This window comes from Trichosurus vulpecula, chromosome 1, assembly GCF_011100635.1.
Source record: "Trichosurus vulpecula isolate mTriVul1 chromosome 1, mTriVul1.pri, whole genome shotgun sequence".
Classification (NCBI taxonomy): Eukaryota; Metazoa; Chordata; class Mammalia; order Diprotodontia; family Phalangeridae; genus Trichosurus; species Trichosurus vulpecula.
The window spans coordinates 233,600,324-233,628,300 of NC_050573.1; the positions used below are offsets into that span (position 1 = coordinate 233,600,324).

The following is a 27,977-nucleotide window of genomic DNA, read 5'->3' on the forward strand; positions in this document are numbered from 1 at the left end:
AGCTCTTCCCATCTTTGTCACAATTATCCAAAAGTCCTTCCTTTTTACATTTAGTTCATGCCCCTGCCTGTGATTACTCCTTGTTACAGTCGTGTCAGGGAAAGCTGTTGTGGAACATGGTCTTTATTCCTTAGGAGTTCTTGCTTTGTCCCACTTGGAGTTGCTGCAGAAATGCCCCAGCATTTGTTGTGAATAAGTTTTTGTCCAGAGTAGTTCACAGCAATCAGGTCGGTCATTCTGAAGGCCTGCTTGGATCACACCTGTTTACAGATAATCGACACAACATCCTGTGTGACAAACAGAATGGAATTTTGATGGATCTGTAGAGTCATGCAACCCCACTCTCAAGTATTCTGGCAAATAGCTGAGTAAAGTGTGAGCTTTCTCCTTGTTTGGAAATCGCTTCTTTGGGTTCTCAGAGCTGTCCAAAAGTTGAATGGACAAACCCGGGAGGCAGAGTTCCTCGTCAAGTGAAAACTGAATATCCATTCAATCTAGGATGTTAGGGAAGGATCATAGAATATCAGTGTCATAGATGTGGCACTGGAAGCAATGTTAGAAACCATCCAAATCATTGGCTTCCATTTTTACAGATGAAAAAAGAAATGAGAGTTGAAGGACATTTCTTCAGTAACAGATTGAACTAACAGATGACTCCTGAGGTCTTTTCCAGCATCGAATTTTGTGATTTACTCAGCTAACTAACTAGAATTCACATAACAAGAGCATTGAGAGAAACTGAAATATCCCTTGAAGCAAATAGGATAAAAGATTCTTAACAGTAGTGTCATATATTCTTGACAAACCGTGGGCCTCAAACATGCTCACTTCAAACAAACACTACTACTATGTGCAAAGCACTGTGGTAGGTGCTGGGGGTTCAAAGGTAAAAATCAAAGTGTCTGACTTCAAGGAATTTGAACTCAGGAGTTTGGGAAAGCCATGTGAACACAAACGAGTATAATACAAAGTAGAGAGGGAGGGGGCAAAGGAGCGGGCCAGAAAAAATGCTTGAGGACTATCTGAGGTGGGAGAAAAGGATCAAGCAACACCACATGGAGGTGTTAGCATCTGAGCTGAGCCTTGAAGGAAAGAAGATTCTGAAAAGTATAGGGAATGCATTCTAAGCATAGGAAGGAAGGAAGGAAGAAAAGAAGGAAATAGACATTTATTGTTAAGTGCCTGCTACATGCCAGGAACTGGGCTTGGCAGTTCACAAAAATTGTCTCATTGGATCCTCACAACAACCCTGGGATGTAGGGGCTATTATTGTCCCTTCACCCCTCCCTTTTTATTATTCTTATCTTTTTACTAATAGAAATGCTTCCCACTTTTGTCCAATGGCTCAAAAGTCCTTCATTTTTACTTTTACTCCATTTTACTTTACCATTTACCTGTAATTCCTGACACATTCTTGTGCCAGGGGAAGTTATTGTGGAACATAGTTCTTATTCCTTATGAGTTCTTGCTTTGTCCCACTTGGAGTTCCATTTTACAGTTAAAGAAACTGAGGCATGTAGTAATTAAGTGACTTGTCTAGGATCACACAGCTAGTAAGCATCTGAGGCAGGATTTGAATTCAGGTCTTCCTGAATCCAGGCCCAGTGCTCTGTCCATAACATTACCTAGCTGCAGGGAGAACATCATGGACAAATGAATGGAGAGGGGAGATGATATGTCAAGTGTGGAAAAACAGCTGGGCTATTAGGGATTTAGAAAAAGTAAAGATGAGTGAACTGAGACTGGAAACATTGTGGAGGGCTTTACATGGCAGGGGAAAGAGTCTGTATTTTATTATGGATCCAACTGTTGTGTTTGTCCTTCGTTTTTGAAGAGGACCACGACATCAGGGAAATGATGACATGACTTGCATGTGACCTTGATTTGAGTGAGGGAGGGCTGTGCAAGGTCACCAGCCTCACTTTCTCCTCACGAGCCATCTGGGTCCAATGGCCTGATATTCGTCAGGATGACTAGAGATGACCCAGGATGCAATGGAAGACCCTGGCCCTTTTAGGCTAAGGCCTTTTCATGTACTCACTTACGGTGAGGTAACACCCATTCAGTAAATAGGCCTCTTTAAGAAGTGAGTCAAGGGATGGCCTCTTTAATTACAAAAAAAAAATCAAGCTGGCAGGGGAAGACCCTCAGGGTTGCTGTTCCAAAGAGAAACAGTTACCATTGACATTCACTCTAAGGCAGGAGGGCCCACTCTGAAGCTCATAGGTTGGACCAGAATAGGTCCCTGCCCAAGCTTCACTTAATGGATCCAATAGGGAACCATTGAAAGACTTTTTTTAATCAGAGTAAGTTCAATACTTTTTCCATACGGTTATTTTAAGTCAGAGAAGATCTGGCAAGAAGGATGTCACATCATGACAAGATCCCTTACTATTCATGCTTCACCTGCAACATATGATGAATTTGTATGCTTATAATAGGAAGGCAGTAGTGCAGAGAACATTGGTCCTGGAGTCAGGACCTGGGTTCAAATCCCACCTTGGATGATTCTCACCTATGTAAGATCCCTGTTCCTCCAAACCAGTCCAAGTGCCCAGTGCTTTTTGCCTTTCCCAACTTTCTAAACTTTCACTGATCTCAGCTAAAGGTACCAGGCCATCTGACCTTCCTTGATCTTATAGCCTGCTTAGCTCCCTTGCTTCTGCCATCACAAATGAGCACCTAATTCTAGAATCTGATCCAATTTCCTCTTCTGCTCCTTGCTGCTACATGCTCCAGACCATAAGAATGTATCTTAAGGGTGATTTTTTTTTACAAGGGAAAATTCTGGTGGAAAATACTAGGATAAGGTACATATAAAAGAAAACCTAGGTGGCACAAACTTTCCAAGTCACTTTCCATTTAGCTAACCCCAACCTTAATAGTCTATCAAGATGCTCTGTAAACCTAGAACTTTCCAATGCTTAATCTTTGTCTTCTCTTTCCTAAAGAGGTAAAGTCACCACACACTTCCAGGCTATTTCCAAATCTGACTGCCACCTACTACTCTTCCTGTCTCTCCCATCTCTATGGTTGTTGTGTTGCCTTCCTCTATTAGAATATAATCTCCTCGAGAGCAGGAACTGTCTAGCTTGTTTCTATATCTCCAGTGTTTAGCACGGTGCCTGGTACAAAGCAAGTATTTAATAAATGCTTTTTCATTCATTCCTGGGGACTCTGATTTCTAGGATCTCATGGGATATACAGAATATGCACCAACAGAAAGATGCCAGGAAGTCTTACACTGTTTGAACACGTTAGATATCTGAGTAGTTAAAAAAAGAAATGCGAAAACAAAGCTGGTAATCTCTCTGCCAATATATGGCCCATTCAATGAATAATAATTCATAGACACAGTGGGGTTTTCCTATACTACCCTAAAAGAAAAAGCCATTCAAACCGTGGGAATACTCGGTTTCTACAAGGTTATCCCCATCCTCTCCTCCCTCTCCAACAGTGACCTTTGATAAGCCATATCACTGGCTATTGGAAAAGGGCAGTCCATAACTTTGGACTTGCCAACATTAGGATGTAGCAATCATTGACTTGATAGATAAAGAATTTATTAGGTACTTACTGTATATTCCAGGTACGTGCTATATACTAGGAATACAAATATGAACAAAGACAACAGTGTCTATCCTCAAGGAACTTATATTTGAATGGTGAAAGACATAATATAAAGAGAACTGGAGAGCAGGGCAGTGGGTTAGGGGAGTGAGGGGGAAGGCTGATAGTGAGGAAGTGGATAAGTCCTAAGAGTCAGGAGCAAAGCCAGAAGTGAAGTGGGCATGTCCTTGGTGACTCATGAAATGATGGTCCAGGCTAGGCACTCACCAGTCAGGAGGGAGGGCCTGAGGACAGAGGCATCTCCCAGTGGAGAAAGGCTGCTGGTGAGGAGATGGGAGACCTTCAGAGTCCATACTTTTCTGTTATGATGATTCACCATTTTATCTTATCACTGAAATGTGATCTCACAGTATTGGAGTTTAGCCAAAAAGAAAAACAAAAAAGACAAGAGAAACCTATTGTTTTCAACTCAGGAGCAATGTCATACTGAATGGAACTACCAACGCATTGCCAAAGATGCCCTTTCTGCCACTGAGGGAATCAAGAAACACTACTATATCCCTTTTGTCTTTGTGGATGTAGGTCAGAGGTGGGGAACCCATGGCCTTGAGGCCACATGTGGCCCTCTAGGTCCTCAAGTGCAGCTTGACTGAATCCAAACTTCAAAGAACATTTGTTTTGTAGAACTTGGACTCAGTCGAAAGCCCCCACCCAAGGACCTAAAGGACCACATATGGCCTCGAGGCCACAGGTTCCCCACCCCTGATTGTAGCAACAATCTTGCTAGCAGCTACTGTAGCTGTGTAAAACCAACAACAACCAGCACACAGAAGGCTGCCAACACAGGTTCTTTGATCTGCTTTACTAAGGAAAGTATCTTTAAGGGGTTAACAATCTCACTTTGATCCAACATACAAATATCATTCACTTAGTTCAGGAGGAAAAGCCAGAACCCTGAACTTCAAGGCAAATACAAACAGAAATTACAAACATCAACGGACAGACCTTGTCTGATTCAAATCACAATTCAGAGTTACCAGAGAAGAACCAATGGGTCTGGGTTGGCAAAGCCGGGGTGGGGGTGGGGGGCAGTCACAATGGCTTGTCCAGAGTCTCAACAATCCTTCCATGAGTGAGCCCCAAAAGTCAAACACCAACCTTGGATCTCATATACCTGTCTCAGGGCCCTGGGGCACTTGATTACCTCAGTGCTGAGAAGAACTCAAACAAAGAACAGTGAAAAATCCCATTTTGCTGGCCATTGCATTTGAAACGCAAGACTCATCAAAGGTACTTAGCTACCTCAGCATTCCAAAGGAGAAGACTACCAAAAGTCCTGTTCTGATTACCAGTACATCCTGCTGAGGAACACTCCAAGACAAAAAAGATCCCATTTTACCTGTGCCATTCAAACAAAGGCTGGAATCATTAAAGGCACTTAACAGAACAGCAAAAAGTCCCATTTTAATTACTGATACACAGATCTAGGTCATACATTGGCATGTCAATCAATTGCAAAAGAATTCCCCCTCCTAGAAGGACCTGACAGGTGCAGCTTAATTAGAAGGGCCTCCTCTGAAGCCATCAGACTCCCCAGAGCCACAGAATAAAGGATACAGTCCTTCTTGTCTGGCAGTTGTACCTCCTGCAGGGGCATTGCCTGGTGTCTCTCCAACTAATAGTACATCATGCAGACATTCTCACAAGAGGGGAAAGACTCACTGAATAAAAGATTCCATTAACTAAGTACCTAAAGAGGGTGGGGCAGGGGAGAGCATTCTGTGTGCTTGCCAGAAGGCACTGGGGGCCAAAGTAGAGGTGTTTCTCCTTTGCAGTTTGGGAGCTCCTTTGGTTATACGCAGCAATATTCTCCCCAACCCTCTTCCCCCCAGAATGGGTTTTATCGAGAGTACATAACAATGAAATTTGGTTACTTTGAAGGCCCACTTGTCCCCTCACTGTTTACTGATGGTATAGTGGAAAGTACCCTGGCTCTAGAGGTGGGGGACTTGAGTTCAAATTCTACTAACTTTCTTTACTAACCTCATGACCTTGGTCAAGTTATTTAACCTCCCTGAGCCTTAGTTTCCTCATCTGTAAAATGAGGAGCAGACGGACTTCATTACAACCTGGAAAGACTTGTATGAACTGATGCTGAGTGAGGGGAGCAGAACCAGGAGAGCATTATACATGATTACAGACGCACAGAATCTGTAAGGACTAACTTTGATAGGCTTGACTCTTCTCATCAATGCAAAGTTCAAAGACAGCTCCAAAAGACTCACAATGGCAAAAGTTCTGCATGTCCAGAGAAAGAATTATGGAGTCTGAATGCAGACTGAAGCAAACTATTTGCTCTCTTTTTTTTTTCCTTCTTTTTTGGTTTCATTTCTCCTTTCTCATGATTCATTCCATTGGTTATAATTCTTCTTTACAACTGGACTATTATGTAATTAAGTTCAGTGTGAAGGTATATGTAGAACCTACATTGGATTACATGCTGTCTTGGTGGAGAGCGGGGAGGAGAGGGAGGGAGAGAAAATTTGGAACCCCAAAACTTGTGGAACTGAGTGTTGTAAGCTAAAAGTAAAAAATAAATTTATAATTTAAAAAAAATAAAGGAAAGGTATAATATTTAACAAAAAAAGTATTTTTACATATAATCGGAAAAAATTATTCAAACACAGGCTAAATGACTTGTCCAGGGTCACACAGGTAGAGACTAAAGCAGAATTTAGTCTCAGGCCTTCCTTGCTTCCACACTATCCATTGTACCACCTACCCAACAAATAAGGGAATTGGAATAGGTGATATCCAATCATCTCTAATCTCTAAAGCTGTGATCCTTGCTCCTTTTTTAGTCTAAGGATTTGTTTGTTTGTTTTTCTAGCAAGAGAGACAATTGGCTGTACGGGGAGATCCTCTCAACTTTATTTTCCACCAGAACTCCCTAGGGCCTTTGTTTTGTTTTTAATTTCTAAATGACAAGTTTCCTTATCTATAAAATGAGGGAATTATACAAGTCCATTCTAATGTCCCTTATGACTCTTGATCTATGTTCTGATGATACTTGAGAGAATACTTTCTATTTGTTCCACAAATTAGCTACCCTCCATTCAAATCTCTCCTTAAGCATGATTCTTATGAAATTTTGAGATACAGTAATAACACAATTCTGTATAGAAGAGCACATACATACAGGCTGCCTCTATATTTTGGTAGCACAAGGAATATGGCAACCATTGCTTTTGAACATGGTGAACTAGGGCAAATCGTGAAGACCCTGTGGGTCAGCTGGTGAAAGTGATGAGAGGATCACAAAAACATCATCAATCCCGGACTTCCTCCTTATTAACAAGGCAAAGGAGGTATGTCCACTCATCTGCAATTACATACACCCTGTCTCTCATTTATTTTTAATCTGGTTTCACCTGATTAGCCTCTCTGGGACATAGAGTAGCACATAGAGATATGGCCTTGAAGCCAGGACCATGTGGGTCTTCTTGTAACACAAGCTAAGGCAAGTCATCCACTGTTCAGTCCTTTAGGCCACTCTCTAAGATATGCATTGGTGGAGGGAATTTCTACTTTTTAGAGTTCCTTATACCAATAAAATCACAGATTCAATCCCAATCTCTAACATGGTTGGGAAGAGGAAGAAAGAAGACATTTCCTTGTAATTTGTACCCCAATCCCACCTCCCCAACCTAACTTCCTTAGTTATGGCTCTGGGTCATGTATTCTGCTAGATGTGGCTTCCCTCCTAGGAAAAACATTTAAATATGAAAAAAAAAAACCCTAATAGTTGTATAGGGGAGGCATGATGTCCAGGAGGAAGAAGGAATAAGTTTGGATAGGATAGATAGGAGAAAGCTGTCCTTTGTCTTTCACATAGGGGTGGAGTGTGTGTATAGATATACACATAAATATGTGTATGTATATATACACATACACATGTATACACACGTACATTTATGCATATAACTTTATGCTTAATAAACTTAAAATTGAACTAAGACTATATTATAATTTTATAATTACATAAATTATATAATTTTATATCATGTATTATATAACAAACAGTACAAATTTAGAACAATATCTTTGAAATCCTTAATATTGTCCTAAAGTTCCCAAAGAAAATCATCAAATCTGCAAAATACTGTACCTGATCATTGGTTATTGGAATTGCTACAAAATAGTTAGGAATGTCTCTTTTGTGTTTCTTTGATTTCTTTTCTTCCTCTTGGTTCTGTTCTGCTGCCTTGTTATCATTCTCTTCCTCACATGGCCCTTGAAGCCCCAGCTGCCTCATCACTTTCAAAATTGCCTTTTCTTGGGATTGCTGCTGCAACTTCATGGTCTTCAGAATGGCTTCCACTTGGTGGATGGTGCTGCCATCCTTGACGCATGACCTGGAGAACCGCCTCTGCTTGACATTGCTGACCAATGGCCTTCTGAATTGCCTCTTCTTGATGGGTCTGCTGCTGGTGCATCACTTTCAAAATGGCCTCCTTTTGGCACTGATATTGCTGTTTTATCACTTGCAGAACTTGAGGTATCCGTTAAGAGGGTAATGTTTTCGTTTTGCTGTCCTAGATGCAATGCTTTGGGCTCATCATCCTTTCGGTCTTCGTTTTGGGATAATTCTGAAACCTCCTCTTCTTGTATTGGCCATCCTTTGTTTTGGCTTTGTTGATGCACAGTTTTTTTTTTTTTTATCTTTCCCTAACTAGGCTTCTGTGGATAACACTTCAGACAATTTTCCATCTTGTTGGGGCAGTGGGGATTTATCTCCTTCTTTCTTCTGACACTGATGCCAGTTCCCCAATGAATGCTCATGGTCCTGTCTCCTCTGTGGTTGCACCAGGCTTCCTTGCTCCTTTCTGGAGCCATGCTGGATGAGGTCTTCTTCCTCTGTCCACTGTTGGCATATTACTTTCTGTACCTCTTCTACTTGGGAGAGATGCTGTTCTTGCATAACTTTAACCACCTCATTTACTCCCCACTGTTGCCACAATCTTATCACCTTCACAACTTCTTCCTCTAGCAACCCAAGGAGCCCCCTTGATTGTTCTTTGCCTTGCTCTTGATGCTGAGTTTTCAGATCTTCTTTATCATCGATTTGTGGGTCTGTTCCATTTGACCCCTCTGAGTCATGAGGAGTTTCTGGACTCATGCTCCCTTCATAGCACAGCTCTGTCTGAACTAGTCCTATTTCACCAAGGCCAAGGTGATGGGATTCTTCTTGAGTGACTTCATCCTCGATCTCCTGAGGGATTCCCTCCTTTTGGCGAGGGTGCTGTTGCTCCAAAACCTTGAGGTCATCCTGGTGGTCCTGCTCTTGTACTGGCTTTGTCAGAGGAGCCTCATCTGGGCACCAGCTTGACATCTTTGTTGGGCTGTCTTCAGGTAAGCACTGCATCAGCTACTTGGGTGAAGACTTCCTCCTGACTCTCCTGTTCCTTCTCCTTTGGTTTTTAGTAACTCATTTTTCTTCTCCAAAATTCTTTTCTTTTCTTTTGGAACTTGAAGCCAGCTTTGATGTCATTGCTAAGAAAGTCACCATTCTACCAACGAATAAATGGAATTAGATGCCCCAAGTTAACATAAAGTCTAGCAAATTAATGGAGTGGGAGCTCTGGGAAATGAATATCTTTGTTTTTGGAGTTGGAAGAAATACGATTATAGCTTTACAATAACCGATGCATAGTTTATTTTATGACACTATCCCCAGCTTTGTGAATAGTGCAGGTATTTTAAAGCATGCTAGGAACCTGTGGTTCAGGGCCCTGCTGCTCCTCCCATTCCCCCATTTGCCAGACAGTGTCACGGGGAGTAAAACTTTTAGGGTTCAGCTCATGTACTCCCTGTTCCCTTCCCCTTTTTCCCAGTTCTAGGTGACTGGTACAAGAAAAGACTCTTGGGGCAGCTAGGTGGCACAGTGAATAGAGCACCGGTGCTGGAGTCAGGAGGACCTGAGTTCAAATCCAGCCTCAGACACTTGACACATGTACTAGCTGTGTGACCTTGGGCAAGTCACTTAACCCCAACTGCCCTGCCCCCCCCCAAAAAAACCAAAACCCAAAAAAACCCAAGACTGTTAGGACCAGCTATTTGTTTACCTATTGCTTTTATGCAAGCCCCCCAAACCTTTACATCAACAATTCTGAATCTCCTTATCCTCTCACTTGGAAATGGATGGTGGTGGGGTTGACATCTATTTAGGGGAAGGCAGATAAATTACCTGAATTGTTTGGACAGGCTTTATGGGAGACATGTTGGTCAAGTAGGACTAGAATCCGGAAGAGCCTGAGTTAAAATTCTGCTCTTTTTACTATACCAGTTTTGGAATGTCGTATTCTCTGAGCCTCTGTTTCCCTATCTCTGTGCAGTGGGGATAAGAATAGCCACCTTCTACCTAAAAATTACATGGCTGTTACAAAGACTTAAAGCCTAGTCATGTAATATCACTATTGCACACCATTATTGTTACAAGGAATCACCACCCCAAAGTGGATTACTATTTAAAACCAAGAGCTAATTATTGCTGTGTTAATGAAAAAAATCTATATTCTTCATATGAGTCTTAATAGCTTTTTTGAAGTACAAGAAATGCTTGAAGTGAAAGGTGTGTTCAGCATTGTGGTTGCCTACTCATCATTATGAAGATGTTCCAGATTGTTATGCATTGCCCCTGATGTCCTTTCCCCAAAATACCATATTATATAGTATTCAGAGCTTTCCTTTCCAAATGCAAAGGGAGACAATCTTCCAGAAAGAATAAGGGAGGGCCTTTGTATGGGATTGGAATGGGAGCCACCAAGAGAAATCTGCAATAATTGACATTTCTTACACATGCTTAAAAAAAATAGCTGTGTAGTTTGGGGTAAGTCCCTTAACTTTCCTAAGTCTCTGTTTCCCAATCTGTAAAATGGGGTCACTCCCTCACTTGGTCTTTCTTAGGATGAAATGAGATATTGTGTAGAAAATGTTTCACAAATCTTGAAATGCTATATAAATGTGAATATTATTTTTAAATGATTCTTTTTTTACTTAAAGAAATACACAGAGAGTGACTCTATTGACCTGGAAAAGGCATTGTACTCACTTTCAAATATCTGCTATCTACATCCACAAAGGGAATCACATAGTTCCCTGCTTTGCTCATATCATCTGAAGTGAAAGCAAGGCCTCCAAATCATGTTCCAAACTGGCCCTCTAGGAAGGAACCAAATGGCTCTGCTCCCTCAGGCAGGAGGCTAAGGAAAACCAGGGGAAGGTGGATTTAACCACAGGTTTGATGTCCTATGGTGATATAGGTAATTGAGATGGCAGTGAAATTGACTCTCAACAAACTTTTAGGACTCCAGGGATGGAGGCACCCTGATGTAGTAGAAGCACTGGAGTCATAGGCTGTTGTTGAGTCATTTCAGTTGTGCCCAACTCTCTGGGACCCATTTGGGGTTTTCTTGGCAGAGAGACTAGAGTGGTTTGCCATTTCCTTCTTTAGCTCATTTTACAAATGAGGAAACTGAGGTAAACGGGGTTAAGTGACTTATCTAGGGTCACGCAGCTAGTAAATGTCTGAGGCTGGATTTGAACTCATGAAGATGAGTCTTCTTGACTCCAGGCCCAGAACTAGCCATTGAGTCACCTAGCTGCCCTGGGGAACTATATAAGTGATTAATGAATTGGAATACTATCATGTGAGAAAAAGCATGTTGCAAATTTCAAAGCACAATATTATTCAAAGCATAATATTATTATGAAGCCTCAAGTGTCTAAGTGAACTCTACAAGCCATATGTCTGTTACTATCTATTGACCAAACTGTGGGGACCTCTTAGCTGCTTTGGTTCTCTCTGGCAAATGTTATTTTCAAGATTAAATTTAAGTGACTTTTAAATACAAGACTTTTAAATTGTCTAGAAAACAAACAGTAAGCCTTCCAAAGCACTACACAATTCCTCAGGGCAAAGATTGTTCCACCAAAGCAGCTCCGCTTAAATCAGATAAAAAGGTCACTGGCAAACAAACAAACAATGGCAGCATGGGAAAGGCAGGGAGAGAGTTCAAGTAATGAAATGCAGCCCAGGAAGCCTACACTAGCTTTAAGTTGGTGTCATGGGATTCATTCCCAAACGCTAATGCCAGAGTTGTAAAGCTGGTCTCTGGGTTCTGAAGTGGCTTGTTAACTTTGGATAGGAGATGTCTGGAGGCAGACATAGAAGCAGCATGGTATAGTCAACAGAGAACTGAGCTTGAAGTGAGAAAAACCTGGGTTCAAATCTGGCTGTGTGACCTTAGACAAATGATAACTTTATGCTCAGCTGCTCCCTACTAGGATGAGTGGAGGGAATTGCCACACAGGCAGTGTTCCCAAGTTGATAGTGAGGAAATCCCAAGGATTCAAATGGGTCTACAATCTCATAGATTTGGAACTTTCTTCCAAGCATCCAGCCTACCTATCCAGTTCTCCCATAAGTTCTGGAGGTCTTCCTCACTTATTCCTGACATCAGAAGGATTCAAGAAGAACCAGCTGGTTGTCTCTTGCCATTCCTCTTTCTTCCTATGTGAGCAGCCCCACCTTCTCTACCTATTATATAATTCCTTGATATAGCTAAGGAAATCAGAAAGAGTTATATGTGAATTCAGGTCACTGGGCAAAATATAGTCTGAGTGATGCTCATTTTTTAACCTTGCTCAACCTTTAGGTACTGTGTTCAACCAGACTGTAGGCGTCAGGTCCCCTTTAGACTACTCTCATCACCAGAGAACTAATCTCTCCCAATGATGCTGTAATGGGAAGGAACTGAGATGACACTTATGCCTCATTAAAACATCAACCAATCCAGGTTGCCTTACCCTTATAAGTAAATTGTCCTACTACTGCCTATAAAACAGGCTGGAGCTTGGATTTAGCAGCCCACCATCCTCTAACTATCTGATACCTTGAGGTACCAATAAATTCTTTTTTTTTTTGGTCTTATATCCTGAGCTTGCCTTTAATTGATCAGGGTGAGGCCTGAACCAGGATTTTTGAAAAAATAGTTAATGAAAAGAGATTACATTGGGATTCTTTCTTCTTTTCCCCACCAGTGTTTGATAAGTAGATATGCTCCATCATATAAGGACTTTGTAGTAACCAGTGACCCACCTACTCTGGGCACTGGGTCATAGAAGTGCAGTCCCTTGAGTACTGGGACCCTTCCCTGCTATCTTAGAGTTGTCTGATTAGGATATTCGGTCTAAGATCTGAGACCCCTTGTCATTAACCACTGGTACCTTTATAGTGATGCCTCAGTGGGGCTGACTTGTTGTCAGGCACTGGCCATGCGTAACTCCCATGACTAAGGGTCAGGAAAAGAGAAGCCTGCTCTGACTCTGTTCTTCCCTCCCACCGCCAGGCCAAATCTCTGATGCTATTCTCCACCTGAGGATGACCCATTTCAATGGCATCCCTTCCCCTGCCTTTCTAATGGTCAGTAGGTTCTGAAAAAAAAAACAACAACAACCTTCCCGCTTTACTCACTTCTGCCTCCATAGTTCTTCCTCTTTCTTAAGCATCTCACAGGAATTCACCTTGTCATGACTGACCCCTGGCTCTGTATCAGGACTCCTTAAACTTATAAACCCTGGACATGGACTGGGAGTGTGAATACCACGTCCCAAAGGGAAGTGCTACCTGTTTCCCTAACAGACATCAGGGCTAAAACTAGGGCCTAGCCTTGAACCCTGTTTCCTTCTGTTCCCTGTTCCCCATCCCCCTCTCTCCTGACTCATAACCAGTAGAGTCAGTAGGGGCAGGATAGAGTTTCAGGTACATATGGTAAACTCTTTATCTATCATTCTATTAATCAAAATTCCATTAACCCTAACTCTTACATTGTACTTACAGGCCAACAACAGTAAAGAATGTGAGACATGTTCTTTACTATTTCTTCACTAAATGCTCTTACATTTCCTAGCTAAATAATTATGAACAAGCTAATGCAAATTTCTGAGCCTTATTTTCCTTCAAACAGCACGGTTTTTGTGAGAAAAGTGCTATGGAAATGGAAGCTTTTTGTTTGCATTTCTATTGGTCTATGGAGAGCAGTCAGGTTGGTCTTAGAGCTAGGGAGACCCAGGTTCCTGGATGCCTCTGTGATTGTGGGCAAGTTCCCTCACCTGTCAATGTCTCCATTAAGTTCTCTATTACTATAAACTGAAGAGAAGGTGCTGATCTACATTATTAGAAATCTATGTGGATGACTCATCAAAGGTTAAATTGCTTTGAGCATAGTTCCTGGTTGTGTTTGCATGATAATTGTTTGAAAATTGCTGACTTATTTGTGATGACTTGCTATATCCGGGCAACTCTCAATAACCAGAACACCTCCAGTCCCTGACAACATCCAATAATAGTCTGCTGTATTTGTGTTAAAAAAAAAAAAACATCCAGGAGAATTCCGTGTGATCTAATATGGTAATTCACACATTTGCCAAATGTTTTATCATCAGCTAATCAACTGTTTGCTGTCATCACTACAGGACCTACAGTATTTCTCTACAGAGAAGCTATTTTCTCAACGATGGGCACAATAATTAGCTCAGACCAATGAACACTTGCCCTCGAACTCTGGGCTAGCCCAGATGCTTCTCAACTCTCGTTATAAAGCCCAGTGCTGGAAAGAACATTGGTGCATCCGATAATGGCCTCGTTTTGTTACATAACCAGTAAACTCTGCTCTCTTTTCATCCCTGCAGACTACAACTCACCAGAGGATTTGGGGCTTCAATTCACCCATCTTAGCTCATTTCAGAAGCACATTTTCAGCAAATTTGCACCCAATTTCCACGTGGGCTGGCTAAGCCCAATCAACCACCAGAAGTTCAAATGGGATTAAATTCTAGCATTCTCCTCAGAGCTGAGTCTGTCTTAATTTCCTTCCAAGGTCAGACTTTGCATTTAGTCAGAAGAAAAGTTAGGGAGTCATGTAAGTTTTTGAAACCCTAAGGATACCCCAATGTTTCAACCATCTTTGGCAAATACCTCTCTCAAATACAATGAGGCTCATCAGATCACAGATTTAAAGTTGAGAGGGACCATATGCCACACCTAGGTCAATCCCTTCATTTTAATAGATGAGGAAACTCATGCCAGAGAAGTGATTTGTCCAAGGTCACAAGGATAGTAAATGACAGAAATGGGGTTGGTACCAAGGTCCTCTGTTTCCTTACTCAGAATTTTCCATTGTACCATGAAATAGAAAACTGTTATAGGAAGTACAAGGAAATGAGCGTTCAAATGAGACCCAGATAAAAGAATATAACCACCTACCTTTTGACTCAGATTTGAACAACAACAAAGCAGAAGAATCATTCAGAATTTTACTGTCTTCATTCCCAAGAAGATGGGGAAAGGGTGCTTTCCATGGGTAATAATAAGTAAGACAATAGCCAATATACTTTGGGGCCCATTTTCCAACATTTACTTACCTAGGTGTCAGCCAGCATATTCTTTCCTCCTCCTTCCTCCCAATAGCTGGGCAAACTGATTTGTTTCCATGGGGAAGAAACAGGTGTCTCCTGTGAATAGATTGTAGGCTGGTTGGCAATACCAAAACTAAAATAGAAAATCCAAATGGGAAACATTTGCTACAATGAACAATGTAGAAAACATGATTTTAAAAGATTGGTTGGTGTATCTATAGATAAAGGACAGGTTTACTTTCTCTGTGAAACACCTGAAGTAATTCTTTTTTTTTTCCCTTTCCTTTTCCTAATCTTTCTAAATTTCAGTGCTAAGGGCTGATATGGCTCAGCTGCTGGGAAATCATGTTTTGACAAGAGTAGGGAGGATGTTTAAAACAGCTTTTCAAATGGCTCTTCATTAGGCCCACACAAATTCTATTGTATCTGCTCCACCCACGGGTACCAATGCTACCCCTCTATTTCCTGTCTTTTCCAACCACTTCCTATTGATTGTGTGTCATTTCAATGCAACAGGTGTTTTTATTTTTAAAACAGCTCTTGGGTTCTAGACACTGTATACATAGAAACAGAAAGGGAAACAATCCTTAATCACAAGGGGGCCTATATAGTGTTCTACTAGGATTTCTTAATGCTTTGATCAGATCTGTGATTTCATTGATGGGGGGGTTCCCTTATGAGGGACTCATGCTACAAACACAACTTAAGGGTCTTGGAGAGTTACAGGGGGCTGAGGGGGAGGCACTAAGACATTAGGCAACTTGTTCAGGGTCATTCCCTCCATATTTGCTAGAGGCAGGTGTCAATCCAGATCTTCCTGACTTTGACAGTATTCCTTTTGGCTAAGCTGCTTCTATACAGGTGGCTTGTGTCACTTATTTCACAAAAAGATTCCATTAAATTTTTAGAAAAAGAACGATACGGTTGTCCTGATTTTCTCAGGGATACTTTGACTTTGCTTTTAGGTCTTAGACATTTGCTACGACTGTGTTAAAAAGATAGGACTTAGATATATCAATCCATTGTTTGGTTCATATTATCATTGCTTTATAGTAGTAATATCAAGCTCAGATAGAAATGGATCACCAAAGGCTACATATTTTCTTAAAAAAACACAAATTCAGGAGCCATTAAATATAGCAGCAGTGTGAGTGTGTGGCCAAGATGTGTGACTTCATGGAGGATCAGACAGCAGGGTTCAAGGAGGCCTTCCAGCTGTGTGAGGTAGTGAGAGAATAAAGTGTAAAGACTTCACAGGGTATATGTATGTATGCATATATATATATACACACATATATGTACACACACACACATATATGTATATATATACACATATATATGTATATATATATGTATGTATGTATTTATATCTAAAATGTTTGAGAATCAATATTTAGAGAAAAGGGAAATGGGATAAATTTGAGTCTGTGGGAATCTGATTATTTAGCCTTTAGGAATGTCTTTCTCCCCCTTCTTCTTTAGATTTATAGATGTCACCTCAGCTGTGAATGGAACACAAGATTGTGAAAGCTTCCCTATGAATAACTCATGGAAGGCAATATTCAAATAGAGATAGTACAAATTTAGTTAGGATGTGAACCTCACCAGGCCTAAGTTTTGTTTTCCTGTAAATCATCTGATTTCGGGGAAATCAGATGATAGTCCCCTCTCCCCCTCCCCTAGCCTACTTACAAATGGCCATCTTAGCATTAAAGTTTCCCTATAAGGTAATTCTGTAGTTTCTGTGCCGGTATTGGGTAAAAACTTATTCCTGGTTAGATTGTGAGGCCACTTGTCTCCGCAAATGGGGACAGGGGTCCAGCCTCTGGGGTGGGATTTCTTAGGATTGTTTGTACAAGGGTATATATCTCCCTACTTGCCTTCCCCCCCTTACCTCTCTTCACTGCTCTCTCTGCCCTGGTAGTGAGAGATGCCTAATTCTCGAGACTTGATCAAATAAAGCTTCTGTTTTTTTTTTTCTACCTTGAGAAACCGAGACATCTGGTTTTTTTTTTTTTAACTTGAGCCAGTGGTCTTTTGTCCCCCACACAGCTGTTTGACCCAACAGGGGCTGGAAAGATCTTATGCAGCCAGTGTGGGGACATGATGTGAGCTCTGGGCCAGAACCCTACCAATGCTGAGGTAGGTGCTCAAGGTCTTAGGGAATCCCAAGAGTGATGAGATGAATGTGAAGGTGCTGGACTTTGAACACTTTCTGCCAATGTTGCAGACCATTGCAAAGACTAAGGACCAGGGCACATATGAAGACTATCTAGAAGGGCTTTGGGTATTTGATAAGAAGGGAATGGCACAGCGATGGAGGCCGCAATTTGACATGTCCTCATCACCCTGCGTGAGAAGATGACAGAGGAAATAATGGAAGTGTTGGTGGCCGTGCATGAAGACGGCAATGGTTGTATCAACTATGAAGAGCCAGTCCAGATGGTGCTGAATGGTGGAGAACAACACCCCTTTCCACAAAGAACCCCCTAACTTTCTCAGTGTGAAAATCATCCTCTTGCCCCTGAAGCAACTAACTACATTTTCAGAGTTACCAACATCTTTACTTCCAACCCCCACCATAGGTCCTCTTTGGCCTATTTGCTCTGTACATTCACCAAATAAACTTGCTATCTGTTCCTAAAGAAAAACAAAAAACAAACCCAAAACAACAACAAAAACAAAAATTTATATTATCAATGTTATATCTTTATTTTTATTTATTTTGTTAAACACTTCCCAATTACATTTTAATCTGTTTCTGGCCATACCAACAGCCTCCAGGTTTGACACTTCTGCTTTATAGGGTCAGATCTCAACCCCTCCAAGATTTTCTTCTTGTACAATCATTGTCCAGATCTTTTGGTAAATTTCCTGCAGGAGATACACTGAACTTGCCGAGTCTTTCTTTTGGTTCTTTTAGTATTTCTTGGCTGCCAGGACAGCCCTCAGGTTGCCCATCTGTTCTTATCCCTCACATTTGGTATATGACTGGCCCACTTCCTGTTCTGGTTGAACATATCCTTGTTGATTGAAAAGAAACATTGTGTAGTGAAATTTTTAATGGATTTAGAGTCAGATGAACAGGATTTTGGCTAATCTCACTTATTATCTACGTGACTTTGAGCAAATCATATCCCCCCTCTGGTGCTCAGTCTATGTATATACTTTTTGTCTGGGGCTCTGTATCCTCAGTAAAAAATAAGGAGGTGGGACTAGATGAGTTCTAAGGTCTCCTTTAGTCTTAAATCAAATAACTCATGATCAAGTACTTAGACATGCCACCTACATAAACACAACTAAAAACTTGTGAGCTTGGTGAAGATTCTGGGACATATTTTAGAAGAGATCAGATAGATAATTTGTTTGTTTTTTGGCAGGGCAATTGGGGTTAAGTTACTTGCCCAAGGTCACACAGCTAAGTACATGTGTCAAGTGTCTGAGGCTGGATTTGAACTCAGGTCCTCCTGACTCCAGGGCTGGTGCTCTACTCACTGCGCCACCTAGCTGCCTCCCCAGATAGATGATTTGTGAGTACTTACAAAGGGGAAGTGGGACAAGGCATCTCAGTTTAGCAGAAATACCACTGAATTAGCAGTCAGAACTATATTTGAAATCTGGCTCTGCTTTTTACTAGCTCTAAGTTTCTTATGAGGTTACCTCTTATGTTTAGGTCATGTATCCATTTGAAACTTATCATGGTATATGGCATAAGATGATGATCTGAGCCTTATTTCTAACTGACCAATTCTTTTTTTTTTCAAAGGAGTCTAGCCCTCAGTGGGTAATGTTCTTGAGTATATTGTACCCTGGGCTATAGTGTTCAATTGCTTTTGGGGCTTGATAATCTAGTCTGCTACTTTTTAATCAGTACTAATTTAAAAGAAATTAACTACTTTATTATGTAGTTGAGGTCTAGAAGTTCTATGCTTCCTTTAGTCTTACTTGGGATTATAGATCATTTTCCTTCAACTACATTTCTTCCTCTCATGTAACTTTGGTCATATCATTTGACCTCTTTGGGCCTTAGTTTTCTTGACTGTAAAATTAAGGAGTTGGACTAGAAGATTGCTAAAGTTCCTTTGAACATTAAAGTCTTGTGATTCTATGAGAGCCAGGATGGGTCCTGCCATGATTCATGTCATGGGAGATTATGGAAGATTATTATCAACATATTGAATGGGTTAAAGCCACAACTAAAGTCAAATGAGATAATTTTTGGAAAGTTCTTAGCACAGTACCTGGGACATAGTAGATGCATCTCCCTTATTCCTTCTTTTGATAGTTTGTCATGGAACAGAGGTAACTGAACTCTGGCCCATCAGAACACAAGCTTTTGAGGGGCTCTACCAGGCTGGATGCAGCAATAGACTTTCTTAGATATCTTGTCTGTTGACCAGCCTTGCTAAGTTCAGAAAGGTTTATTGCTAGATTGACTACAGAGTGACAACTTCTTTGGTTATGAGAACTTTTGAAAATTATCTGCCAAGTGGTAGAGAACTTTAGCCTGTGGCAGTGGAGAGAATATCTACACTTTTGAAATAATGGATTTTTGAATCATTGAAGTAGAAAGGTTATACTCTGATTAAGGAAACATCAAAAAGATGTTTTCTATTTATTTCCATATACATATACATATGTAATATGTATAATATATACATAGGTGTGTATATATACATATATAATATATGCATATATACACATATCTGTGTGTATATGTACATATACTTTGTTGTGTTTGTCCTTCATTTTCAAAGGGGACCATGGCATAGGGAAATGATGACACGACTTGCAGTTGACTTTGATGCATATAATAATATAATATATATGCAATATGAGCACTTAAAAGTAGCTTATAAAATCATTAACCAAAAAAGGAGAAATTTCAATAGGATAGTGGTCTAGGCAGATGGGGAGGGAGAAGGGAAGGAGATAAACATTTATATAGAGCCTACTACATGCCAGGCACTGAGTTAAGCACTTTACAAATATTATCTCATTTGATCCCTACAACAACTCTGTGAGATAGATGTTTTTATCCTTATTTAGTAGTTGACAAAACTGAGGTAGACAGAGGTGTAGTGACTTGCCTAGGGTCACACCACTACTACATTTCTGGGGCTGGATGTGAATTCAGATCTTCCTGGCTATGGGCTCAGCACTCCATCTGCTTCATCACCTAGCTACTTCAGCTAAAGATTGGGCATTTTTAGCAGAATAACAGCTCTATATGTGTTACCATGTGTGATGCCATGCCAACCAGAAGAGCTAATACAATTTTAGTCTTCACTAATAAAAGGAAAACATCCAGAACAAGGAGAAAATAACTCCTCTCTGCCATGGCCACACTCCACTTGGGGTATTGTGTTCAACACTAGGATTCCCTTTTTTAAGAGGGACTTTGACAAAGTGGAACCAGTGCAGAGCTGGGTGACTAGAATAGTGAGGAGTCTGAAAACTGTATCCTATAAAGAATTGTTGAAGGAGCTGGGAATGTTGAGCCTAGAAAAGAGAAGAGAGGGGAGGATATGACAGTTGTCTTTAAATAATTAAGGGTTTACTGTTTGGAGGAGACTTCTGATTTATCTAAGAGAAGACTTATTGTGGCTAGTTCCAGAGGGCAGGGCAAGGACCAAGAAATAGAAGTTACATGGAGGCAGATTTTAGTTCATCACAGGGACAAACTTTTTAACAATTAAAGCCATGACAAAATGGAATAGTTTGTCCTCTGACAGATTGTCTTGAGTCCCATGAGTTAGTAGGATTCCTTCACTAGTTGTAAGATGCTATTAAATGACCTCTCATCAATTTATCAATCAGACAACAGACATTTGTTAATTATTTAACATATGTCAAGCACTAGAAGATACAAAGAAAAATCAAGAGCAGTCCCTGCCCTCAAGGGGCTTATATTCTAATAGAAGATGCATACATGTAAAGTAGTAACAAGATAACAACTGAGGGGTAAGGCAGTCTAGGTAGAGAACCAGAAAAGGCACCTACAGAAGGAAATGTTTAAGCTGAGTCTTGGAGGAATCAAGGAGGCAGAGGAGAGTTCAGGAAAAATTCTGGGCATGAAGGACAGTCCTATGAAAAGGCATGGAGATGAGCAGTGTCTGAGGAATGTTAAAGAGGTTGGTATAGCTGGACCCTAGAGTGTTTGCCGAGGAGAAAAGCATAAGAAAACTCAAAAGACAGGGAAGAGCCAGATTGTAAATAACTTAAAATGCCAAGTGGAGGAATCTATATTTGATCCTAGAAGTGTCAGAGAACAAGAGCAATTTATTGAATTTGGGGGTGACATGCTCAGACCAGCATTTTAGGAAAATTAATTTCACAGCTACGTGGGAGATGGATTGGAGTGGGGAGTGACTTGAGGGAATCAAACCAATTAGGATGCTATTATACTAGTCTACGTGAGAAGTGATGAAGGCCCGAACTAAGGTGATGTAGATGAACTAAGGTGTTAGTGGAGAGAAGGGATGTATACAAGAGATTTTGTGGCAATAGAAATGACAAAATTTGGCAATGGATCCATGTATAAGTGAGGAAAAGTGAGGGGTTGAAAATGACATTGATATCGCAAACGTGTATGACGAGAAGGATGGTGTTACCCTTGACAGTAATAGAGAATTGCAGAAGATGGTTTTGGGGAAAAGATAATGAGGTCTGTTTTAGGCATGTTTGAGATGCCTGTGGGACATTCAGTTCCAAATGTAGCCAGTTGGTGATGTGGGACTAGACGTCAGGCTAGATACAGAGATCAGAGAATCATCTCATAGAGATGACAAATGAATCCATGGGAGCTGATAAGATCACCAGGTGAGACAGCATACATTTGAACTCCCTTGGAGGAAACATACTTGGGGTTGTTAGACAGATGAATACTCTCTCATTCTAGTGAGTCCTTCTTGTTCCCTCTCACATTCAGAACTATCTTTCCTTTCTGGGGGAGTCTAAGCCTTCAGAGTGTCTCTTACACAGAGCTCCCCAGAAAGGAAAGATACTTCTGACTGTAAGATAGGTGACCCTATCTCAATGGTCCTGCATTGTCTAACTCAGCAAAAGCAGAGAGAAAAATTCAGGTCTTTAGCTCTCGTATGTTATTTTATTCCCTTACTTTTCTTTCCACCATTGGTACTATATGAGAAATCTTCTTCTTCCTCCAACAGACATGCTTCAGAGCACATTCCCTTTCTCAGAATAGGAAGCTATGTAGCCCTGAACCTACAAACTTGGGGTCACTTGTGAGCTGATCCATAGGGCTAATGCTACCCAAGAAATCTTTGTCTAGAAGTCTAAATTATGGTATCCAACAGCCTCGGAAACTCCTCTTCTCTGGATAGAAAGCTGAATTGCAAGACTCCTGAACTTGGTAGTTCTTTTAAATTACTCTTTAAAGTTGGTGCTGCCAAAGAAATTTCCCTTCTCTGGCTAGAAGGTGACATTCTGGAACTGTGTTGCCTAGGTAATTCCTTCTTCTATAACTAGGAGACAGGGACTCAGCAATAGCTCTCTTGGGTTCCACAGGCAAGCAGCTGTCTGCCACCTGTCTCTTTCAAACCAACGTGAATAGTTCCTGCTATTTATTAAAGGTTCTCTGATTCTTTCTAGAAGGTCAGAAAGGAATGAATCAGGAGGCACTGAGAACAATCTGTAGGACCTTTACAGGCCAGCACTGACATTTGGGGTCATTCAATTAATTTTGGGAGCAGGCTTCACTCACTGAGACTTCATTAAGTGTCCTGTGACCTTTCAACAAGAGTGGATATGTCCACTTTCCATAGGGAGATATAATTATAACATCCAATTACTCTTTGGCTTTTGTGTATGGGGAAGACACATAAAATTTGGCTTTTATTCATGTTTATTCTATCCTTCAAAGGCAGCTAGGTGACTAAATGGATAGAGCACTTGGAATAGACTAGGAAGACCTCAGGCTAATCTGGCCTCAGATTTACCAGTTGTGTGACAATGGACAAGTCACATCACTTCTGTCTACTTCGGTTTCCTCTATGGCAAAATGAAGACAAAAATAGCATGTACGTCCCAAGGTTGTTGTGATGATCAAATGAGATAATATTTGTAAAGTGCTTAGCACAGAGTAGGTGCTTTAAAAAAAAAAACTTGTTTCCTTCCTTCCTTGGATGGGTGTGTAGTGATGAAATGGCTTGTGTTAATTCACCCAATTAGTGGAAGTTGAGTTTCTGGCTTTGTGCTAGGAAAAATCACTCCAAGTTATGCTTCCAGTTTTACCTTCATGACACAAAGGGACATCAGACAAAATAAGTGAACCACAGGTGATTATAGTAAATAATTATATCATTTTAATATAATTATAATATATAATTATAAATATTACATATAATCAAATATATGATTAAATATAGTTATAAACAAAATAATTATAATAAATAATATTAAATTCAGCAAACATGTCCCTTAATAGAATTAAAAAAACAAACAAGGTAGAGATGATACAGCAATTGGCCATTTGTTGAGGCTATGGTTAAAAAAAATATCACAGCTGTCCACCTTCCCACTTGGCCATTTAGAAATCATAGCTCATGGTCTTGAAGAAGGGAACTTCAGATGTGGTGGATACTGAATGTCATGTGCTGCTCTGGGATGACTGCCACCTCTCCATTCTCCTCTCCCCCCTCTCTCTCAATCTCTCTCTCTCTCTCTCTCTCTCTCTCTCTCTCTCTCTCTCTCTCTCTCTCTCTCTCTCCCCCCCCCCCCCCCGAGTTCCTCAAAACTCCCATTGGGTGCTATACCTTTCTATGTGAGGATTCATCTTGTATAACCTCTGTTCAAAATTAAGACCACTATGTTTAAAGGGAATAATCTTAATCAGAGAATATGAAGAGAACACAATTCTTTTGGGGAAGAAAGTACCCTATTAGGAAATAAAACTAATTTTTCCCTAACAAAAATATTTTTAAGGGGCTAAGTATGTCTGAGACCATTTTTACATTTCCTTTATCTATCCAAAGTGCCTAGTTGTTCATCCCTTATGCAAACTGTTTATTTTTAAGATCTACCCAGTGATCAGTTAATGTTGCTATTCATTTTGGAAGATATTATTGCATCTTTATTCAAATAAGCAGAATTTGAGTCTGTTTATGCTATAGGTAGTACTCCTTTAAGACTTGTAGGAACTCCCAAAATTGCAGGAAAAAGAAGTTTTACAAATTTTTAAAACATATCTTATTCAATCTTCCTGAGAACCCAGTGAATTAGGTGTATTATCCCCATTTTTCAGACAAAAAATGAGGCTAAAAAAGTTAGTTTAATGACTGGCCCAGGGCCATGAAGTTACTAAGTTGCTTCTTAAAGAGGCCTATTCACTGAATGGGCCTTACCTCACTCAAAGTGAGAACCTGAAAAGACCTTAGCCCAAAAGGGCTAGGGTGTCCCATTGCATCCTGGGCCATCTCCAGTCATCCTGATGAATATCAGGCCACTGGACCCAGATGGCTCTGGAGGAGAAAGTGAGGCTGGTGACCTTGCACAGCCCTCCCTCATTCAAATCAAAGTTGCAAGTCATGTCATGATTCCCTGATATCATGGTCCTCTTTGAGAACGAAGGACAAACACACAACACAAGTTTCCTCTCTTCCCAAATTGGGAAGAACTTCAAATCCCAGGGTTGAGTGGCCACCATTTAATGTCTTATCAGAGTTTATTACATAGTCAAAGGTTTACCACTCTGAAAGCTGGTTAGTTTCATTGGGGATGTCTCTTGATCAATCTCTTTTGCCAAAATCTCATATAAAAGCTCACCTCTTAAGATACTTATCAAATTGATCAGGGAACTCTTTTGGTCAATCCTCTATGGATACAGAAATGGCTAGGCTCCCCACACATTGTGCTTGTCCTTCATTTTCTTCTTTTTTTTTAAATTGAGATTTTTATTTTTAGTTTACAACATTCAGGTCCGCATGTTTTTGAGTTCCAGATTCTCTTCTCCTCCCTTCCCTTCCCCTTCCTTCCCAAGACAGCATGGAATCCGATATATCTTCTACATATAGCTTCTCATTAAACTTATTTACACAATGGTCAAGATGTAAAGAAGAATTATGACCAATGGAATGAATCATGAAAAGAAGAAACAAAACCAAAAAAAAAGAGGAAAAAAAAGAAGAGTAAATAGTTTGCCTCAATCTGCATTCTGACTCCATAGTTCTTTCTCTGGATGTAGATAGCTCTCTCCATCATGAGTCCTTTGGAGTTGTCTTTAAACCTTGTATTGCTGAGAAGAGAGAAGTCTATCAGGGTTAGTCACTGCAGAATCAATTTGTCTGTGGTTGTGTGTAACATTCTCCTGGTTCTGCTCCGTTCACTCAGCATCATATCATGTAGGTCTTTCCCGGTTATTATGAAGACCATATGTTTCCCATTTCTTATAGCACAATAGTATTCCATTACAATCATATACCACAACTTGTTTAGCCATTCCCCAATTGATGGGCATCCCCTTGATTTCCAATTCTGTGCTACCACAATGTCTTTCATTTTTGAAGAGGACCATGACATCAGGGAGATGACACAACTTGCAGTTGACTGTGATTTGAGTGAGGGAGGGCTGTGCAAGGTCACCAGCCTCACTTTCTCCTTCACAGTCATCTGAGTCCAGTGGCCTGATACTCACCAGGACAACTGGAGATGGCCCAGGATGCAATGGGAGATCCTGGCCCTTTTAGGCTAAGGCCTTTTCAGGTTCTCACTTTGAGTGAGGTAATACCCATTCAGTGAATAGGCCTCTTTAAGAAGTGAGTCAAAAGATTGCCCCCTTAATTAGAAAAAAGAAATAAAGTCAAACAAACTGGGAGGGGAAGACCCTCAGGGTTGCTCCTCAAAAGAGAAACAGTTACCATTGACATTCATTCTGAGCCAGGAGGGCCTAAAATATAGCCATCAAGTGGATAGTAGGCTCCAAGCCTTATATGAGCATACAGTATGATATTATTGTCAAAAAAGTGAACCCAGTTTTAGACTGCATTAATAGAAGTATAAAATGCTCCCAAAGGGAAGTCTCCTTATTCCTACTTCTGAATGTTTTAGCCAGGTTGCTTCTCTGAGTCAACTTACTCAGAACGTAGAAAAGTAGAACCATTGATTCTTATACTTATAGTCTATAGACCTATTTATCTACACAGGCCTCAATTTCCTAATTTGTAAAATGGGAGGGTTGATGATCTTGAAAATCCCTTTCTAGCTCTCAGAGTCTATGTGACGGCAAAGATCAAAATAGTTTCCAATTTAAAAAAAATTAGATTATTTTCCAGAGACAAAAATATTTTCTTGTCTTTGAAATGTTTGGTTGCTATTTCATAAGTGGTTGTCAAAAATATTTTGACTAAAGTGTCAGAGTCAGTGGTTCTATATTAGACAAGGCCAAACCAAAGACAGAAGGGGAAGGTGCTGAAGTTGCTTCTTAAAGTTGCCAAGCAATGCTGCCTCATATATTTTCATTTAAAAACAATAATTACACACTCCAAAATGGATTGGTCTCAGCACAATATCATTCAGTCATGACGAGATAACAGCTTGAATGAGCCCTTGTCTCTTATCATTGAATCATTGCACTTTTGATCTCAAAGCAGGAATGTTTCAGTTGGTTCATTTAATAGGAAATATGACAGCAGTGTCTTTTGCATTAGCTGAGAAAAAAGCATATTTACCTACTGTATAGAAGCCCAAGACTACAAATAAAATTTGTCTCACTTTCACAAGGGAAGAGTGTTGAACTTAGAGTCAGGAGATCTGGGTTGGAATCTTGCGTTGGATACTTCTAACTCTTGTGAGCCTAGACCAGTCACTTCACATATCATAGCTCAGTTTCCTTATCTGTTAAAGGAGGATATTTGTAAAATCTACTTTGCATAGTTGTAGTGAGGAAAGCTCTTTGTAAAGCTTAAAATACTTGATAAATGTGAGCTATTATCACATGGCTGTAAGTTTATGTTGCCTTTCTATCACTTTTATGATTACAGAAGTGCTTTCACATGCATTATCTCATTTGTTCCTTACAACAACCCACAACCCAACGAAGTATCAATTAAGTATGTATGTCATCATCACCATCATCATCATCATCATCACAATCCAGGCCTCTTTGATTCAGGTCCTTCACAAAGAACCCTGTTTCATCCCCGAATTCAGGACACTAGCTTCTGACCTCTGTCTTCACTGCAGGCCCTTTTCCAGTCTTCTGGAGGCTTTTTCCAGACCAGATCCACCTCAAACTACCAGTTCCTGCCTCCTGTCTGAACTCCTCCAGGACATACCTCCACCTGTTCCTGTCTACCATGAAGTGGGTCTCCTCATCGTCATAGCACACATCACCACCTTCCACAAAGTTGTACCTTGAGGGAAGGTCTTGAATTGTATAATCATCTGCCTCCATCAACAGGCCCCTCTCTGACTCAATTCCTCAATGGTTAGCATACTCCCACAATCCGTCTTCCTCTACTCCTGAATTATTGACTATCCTTTACAAACCAAGCCCCATTACCTATCCCCCACTCCCATCCCTCCCTCTCAACTCTATTCCCCTCCACGATGTTCCACTCTATACCTACTAGCCCCTTCCAATTTGCTCTCTAAGTCGCAAACTTGCTTTCATCTCAAAGCTGTAACCAGGCTCTGATGTATGTACTGAGTGATAGTGTCTCCACATGCAGAAGCTGAGAGCCTGCTTCTGGGAGAGTCATGACGAAATGTAAGAGATGTACCTTGGAGAGACTACTGGGCATGTGTAGACATTCTGTTCTTGGTTCCAGGCTGCTAAACACATGATGAATGGGAGATTGTTTAATTGGTTGCAGAAATTTTCAAAAGATCTTACTTGGCTTCTGCCAGATTTCTCCTACCTCAATCTTTTGGGCTGCTCTATTTGTTGTTGGACTCTCCTGATGGTGTAT

The 27,977-nt window shown here is 40.6% G+C and overlaps 1 pseudogene; it reads left to right on the top strand.

The window, feature by feature from the left end:
• Positions 1 to 16,212: 16,212 nt before the first annotated feature.
• On the top strand, positions 16,213 to 17,541 carry LOC118836263 (annotated as a pseudogene).
• The last annotated feature ends 10,436 nt before the right edge of the window (positions 17,542 to 27,977 follow it).